Consider the following 6,158-nt stretch of genomic DNA (forward strand, 5'->3'; position numbering starts at 1 on the left):
GACTTGTGATCCGCCACGTCAGCTGTTGGTTTGCACCAGAGGGTAGAACTATTACACCTTAGGTACATTATCTTTCACAAAATTAATTTCCAAACAAGATCCATGAGTACCGTGGGTTGTCACCGTGGGGGTGTTCTCTTTTAATTTTTTTTTATTTTTTTATCCCTTTTTCTTTTCAAAAATACACCTCTTACAAAAATTATTTCTGAAACATTTCACACAAAATCATCAAGGTATCTTGCGGGAGTACAAAAACAAAAATAAACTAAAAAAATACAAAAATATATTTATAATAATAATAATAATACAATAAATTACATTACCAACCATTGGGTTGCCTTCCAAGAAGCGCTTTTTAAGGTCTTTAGCTCGACCTCCTTATCAATTATTCCGAAGAAGGGGGTAAAAAGCGGAATATCCACTTTCTCTTTGATCGGCTCACCAGCTCTGTAATGTTTGAGTCTTTTCCCATTCACCTTAAATGATCCTCCATGTGTATCCAATTATTCAACTGAGCTAGACCACCTAGAACGAAGCTTTCCTGGAAAAAGTTTCAACCTTGAATTAAAAAGGAGACCTAATTGTCCTTCTTTGAATTCTCTTCGTAATAGCCCTTTCTCATGCCATCTTTTTTTTTCTCCTTGTAAAGCTTGGAACTGCTATAAGCTTCAAAATGAAGCTCATCTAGCTTGCCTGCTGCTGACAAATCAAAATTGAGATTTTTGATAGACCAAAATGCAAGGTGTTCCAATTCAACCGTAGATGACATGTTTTTCCATAGACTAATCTTTACGGGGTTGTGCCAATGGGTGTTTTAAATGCAATTATATACGCCTAAAGTGCATCACAAAGCTTCATAGACCAATCTTTCCTTGATTCTGCGACCGTCTTCTTCAAGATAGTCTTGATTTCACGGTTAGATACCTCCACTTGACCACTTGTTTGGGTATGATAAGAAATCCCCACCTTATATTGAACTCTATATTTCTTCAATATAGATTAAAACCGATTCTCCATGAAGTGCTTTCTTCCATTATTAATCAAAATTCTTGGCACTCCAAATCTGGGAAAAATTGTCTTCTTAAAGAACTTGCTTACAACACGAGCATCGTTTGTGGGATCGTTTGTGAGAGTTGCTATGGCTTGAACCCACTTCGAAACATAGTCAACAACGACCAAAATGTATTTTTTCTGAAAAGATGGAGGGACTGGTCTCATAAAATTAACTCCCCAAACATCAAAGTCTCTACTTCAAGTATGCTATCAATAGACATCTCATTTCTTCTTGAGATATTTCCAGTTCTTTGACAACTATCACAAGATTGAACGTATTGGTGGACATCTTTGAAGAGATTTGGCTAATAAAAATTGCATTGATAAGTACTTGCATGACCACCACATGGTAAATCGTGACAATGTGAGATTATTGAGGCAATCTCATTTTCTGGAAAACATCTTCTAATGACTCCATTAGCTCAAGATTCATAGAGAAAAGGATCATCCCAAAATTGCTTCCTTGCATCATAGAAAAACTTCTTCCTTTACTGTGATAAATAACCATAAGGAATAGTACCATTAGCTAAATAGTTAGCGATATCAGCAAACCAGAAAACCTAATACTTGCAAGAGAAAATAGGTGATCATCAAGAATTGAGTCATTAATTGAAATATTTTTACTATCATCACCATCAAGAACAAGACGTGAAAGATGATCAGCAACTACATTCTCAACTCCTTTCTTCTCTTTAATCTCCAAATCAAATTCTTGAAGAAGTAGAATCCAACATATCAAATGAGGTTTAGCATCATTCTTGCTCAACAAATATTTCAATAATGCATGGTCTGTGTGAACAATAACTTTTGAACCAACAAGATACGATCGAAACTTTTCCATAGCATACACCGCTACTAGCAATTCCTTCTCAGTTGTTGCATAGTTGATCTGAGCCCCATATAAGGTCTTACTTGTAAAATATATGGCATAAAGCTTGTCATCCTTTCTTTGACCTAGGACTGCACCAATAGTTTGATCGCTAGCATCACACATGATCTCAAACGGTAAATTCCAATATGGTAGTTGCATGATTGGAGCAGAGATAAGAGCTTTCTTTAACCTGTCAAAAGCCTCAATGCAAGCATCATTAAAAACAAAAGGGACATCTATGCCTAAGAGTTCAGTTAGAGGTCGAACGATTTTTGAAAAATCTTTTATAAAATGACGGTAAAATCCGGCATGCCCAAGAAAACTTCTTACTCCCTTAACCGAAGTTGGGGGTGGTAAGCGATCAACAACCTCTACCTTAGATCTATCGACTTTGATACCTCTTTTTGAGATAACATGACCAAAAATAACTCCCTCTTGTACCATAAAGTGACACTTTTTCCAATGTAAAATTAGATTAATTTCTTTACATTTATGCAAGTTATGTAAGCATGCATCAAATGATATTTAACCAATAGAGAAATCATCCATAAAAACTTCCACTATATCTTCAATAAAGTCTAAGAAAATTGCTATCATACATCGTTGAAAGGTTGGAGGGGCACAACATAATCCAAATGACATTCTACGATATGCAAACGTGTTATATGGACATGTAAATATCATTTTTTCTTGGTCTTTTGGATGGATGGGAATTTATAAAAAACCTGAATATCCATCCAAATAGCAAAATAAAAAGAATGTTTTTCCAACCTTTCAAGCATTTGATCAGTAAAAGGGAGAGGAAAATGGTCTTTTTAGTGGTTTTATTCAATTTTTGATAATCAATGCACATTCACCACCCTGTTACAGTTCCGGTATAAATCAACTCACCTTTATCATTCTTGACAATGGTCATTCCTCCTTTCTTTGGAACTACATGCACAGGGCTAACCCATTTACTATCAAAGATAGGGTAGATATACCTGCAACAAGAAGTTTTAAAACCTCCTTTTTTACTACCTCCATCATATTAGGTTTAAGTATTTGTTGAGGTTCAATAGAGGAGGCTTTCTTATCTTCAAAAATTATCTTATGCGTACAAAATGATTGATTAATGCCCTTATTATCATCAATTGTGTACCCAATGACATTTTTTTATTTTTTTTTTAAATAGTGATCAACAACTCAATTTGAATGCCATCAAGCTCAGCATTGACAATAACATGATATGAATTATTAGAGCCCATGAATACATATTTCAAAGATATAGGAAGTGGTTTTAGTTCTCCGTGAGGAGGTGTTAAACTCTCCTTAACTTCCTTGTGACGCAACACAATAGAATGATCAAGCATAGCTAGAGGCGCTACATCCAAAAGTTTCTCGTAACCCGTACACTCCTTATTTTCTTCATCCATGTCACCATCCAGAACATCTTAAAGTGGATCTTCACATAATAAATTGTTGGCTTTGATGTAAATCACTTTTTCTAGAGCATCCACCCTGATTATTATCTCATCCATAGAAGGGTGTCCCATTGTGTTTTGGAGCTTAAATCCCATCTTCTCTTCTCCCACTTAAAAAGAAATTCTTCCATTCTTCATGTCAATTATAGCTCCAGCTGTAGCTAAGAAAGGCCTCCCAAGAATGATAGGAATATTTGCATCTTCTTTCATCTTCTTGAAAATAAAATCACATGTTATATAAAATTTACCAACCTTGAGAGGAACATCTTCAAGTACCCCGAGAGGATATTTTACAGTTCCGTCTGCCAATTGTAGAGAGATACGTGTGGGTTTCAGTTCACCCAACAGAAGCTTGTCATAGATTGATAATGGCATTAAGATGACACTCGCTCAAGTTCACACAAAGCTCGTTTGATTTCAACATCCCCTAGTTTGACAGTATTAAAGTAGCTAACTGGTTTCGCAAATGTTTTAGGAAGACGATTCTTCAAGATGGCACTACACTCTACCATTAATCAGATAGTAGAACTTTTTTCAATCTTTCTCTTCCTTGATAATATATCTTTGAGAAATTTTGTGTAAAAGGCATCTCTGATAAAGTATCCATGAAAGGAATATTAATGTGCAGGATCTGCAGAATTTCAAGAAATTTACCATACTTCTTCTCAAGTTTAGCTTGTGCCTACCTTTGTGAAAAAGGAACAGAAGGCACATACGGTTTAATAGGAGCAATAATAGGTTCCTTCTTCTCTTCTTCCACTGCCTCTTCTTCGATCACTTTTTCAGCTGTAATGTCATCTTCATGATTTTTAGCATTCACAATACTTTTGCTCAAATTTAAATCTGTCTCTGAAAATTCCTTTTCGCTCCTCAGAGTTACAGCATTGATATGATCTTTTTGTGGTTGTTCAGTTTGGCCAAGAAGTTGGCCTGAAGACTTATTGAGTTAGCTCAGCTACTGAGCAATTTGAGTAATCGAATTTTTCATCAACTTGTAGTGAGCCCTTATCTCATTGATACTTGCATCAAAATTATCATTCTTCTTTTCCTGTGTAGAGATAAATCCTTCCAAAAGATTTTCCAAGTTAGATTTTTATGGCTGAAATGCTGAAAGTTGAGCTTGAGCCTGAGTATTTCTGTAGGAGAAATTATGATGATTTATGTCACTGTATGGATAGTTATCGTTGGACGACATATCGTGTAACAAACCTTTCGCATCCTCAGTGTTCTTCTTCATAATAAATCCACCAGAAGCAGCATTACCAAAAAATTCTGAATTCTTCTGTTAACCTATTATAGAATGTCTGGATCAACAACCAGTAAGGAATTTCATGGTGAGGACATTGTCTCTGAAGCCTTTAATATCTTTTCCACGCATTATGAAGAGACTTCTCATCATCTTGATGAAAATTATATATGTTATTCCTAAGTTTTGCAGTCTTCTTCTGACTGAAAAATTTGAGTAGAAAGGCCTTTGCTAAACCATCCCAAGTAGTGTTGGTGCTTCATCTTTCAACCAATCTTTTGTTGCATCTCGAAGAGAGAATGGAAATAATCGCAGCTTTATCGCATCATCACTAATATTGGTCAACTTTATCGTATCACACTTCTCCAAAAAACTCTAAAGATGATCAACAAGATTTTTAGTGGACAATACTGCTAACACTACACCATAAACAGCTTATTGTAACACATAAAAAAGTGTGAATAAAGGCAAAAAAGCGTTGCTGAAAGTGAAGAAAATGGCTATGGTAACACTTTTTCGAAAAATAGGATCGTAACTAATATCGGTGCCACCATAGGGGTCTATCGTAACACTTTTTCAATTTTTTGTAACACCAGAAAAAGTGTAACCATAGGACATCTATGCCTACACTTTAATTATTTTGGTAACATTAAATTTGGTGTAACTATAGATATATGGTAACACAATTATGGTATTTTTTACGTCATTTTGGTGTAACCATAAGACTATGGTATCACCATATTAGCTATTGTAACACTAATTTTGAAAAACAAAGTTATCAATGGCTACAGCTTGTTATCTATAGTTACACTTTTAAGCTTTTACCTACACTTTTAAATCTATACCTTCATTTTTTTTATATTCACCAATAGAGAATATGAACAATTTATATCAATAACTACACTTTACAAGACTCTTTGCCAACACTTTATGAGAAAAAAAGGCAATATAATATTTGAAAATTGAACTTTCCCATTTCAAAGTTTACCAAGCATTCATTAACAAAAACAATCCAACAACCAAAACAACCAATTCAAGTACCACCAACTACCAACAGGTTCTAATCCTACAACCACCAATAATGTAATACAAAAATCAAATAGCTATTAACTATACAACAAGTACTTCTAAGACTCTTGTATTTCCATTCCAAGATCACCACGGGCATAAATGAGTCAGCCCCACGCAAGATATCTTCGAGAACTTAATCACTCCCTCCTGATTTCAACCTATAAGAGATTAAATTACAGAAAATGATTAAGAAAAGTATAGTAGCCAGCTCACTGAAGTCCTAAAACTTACCCCTCATTCAACATTAGATGGCGTTGATACAAAATCTGTATAGAGAAACAAATCAAAATATGCTTAAGTGTTACTCACACTATGATTTTCAATGGAAAAAGATGGTGGTGCATATAGGAATCTATCAAATGCCACTAGACTAGTGCTTCCAGAAACAAAATTACAAAAATGTGCCGGAAAGTGTAAAGATATTGTATTTAACTACAAAGATGGAATTAAAATA

The 6,158-nt window shown here is 34.7% G+C and overlaps 1 non-coding gene across 1 annotated transcript; it reads left to right on the forward strand.

Moving 5' to 3' along the window:
• Nucleotides 1–4,713: 4,713 nt before the first annotated feature.
• Nucleotides 4,714–4,820, forward strand: LOC141680401 (small nucleolar RNA R71). The gene has a single exon (XR_012558326.1). It is a non-coding gene; the product is annotated as a small nucleolar RNA R71 (small nucleolar RNA).
• Nucleotides 4,821–6,158: the final 1,338 nt, after the last annotated feature.

This window comes from Apium graveolens, chromosome 1 (genome assembly GCF_009905375.1).
Source record: "Apium graveolens cultivar Ventura chromosome 1, ASM990537v1, whole genome shotgun sequence".
In the NCBI taxonomy this organism is placed as follows: domain Eukaryota; kingdom Viridiplantae; phylum Streptophyta; class Magnoliopsida; order Apiales; family Apiaceae; genus Apium; species Apium graveolens.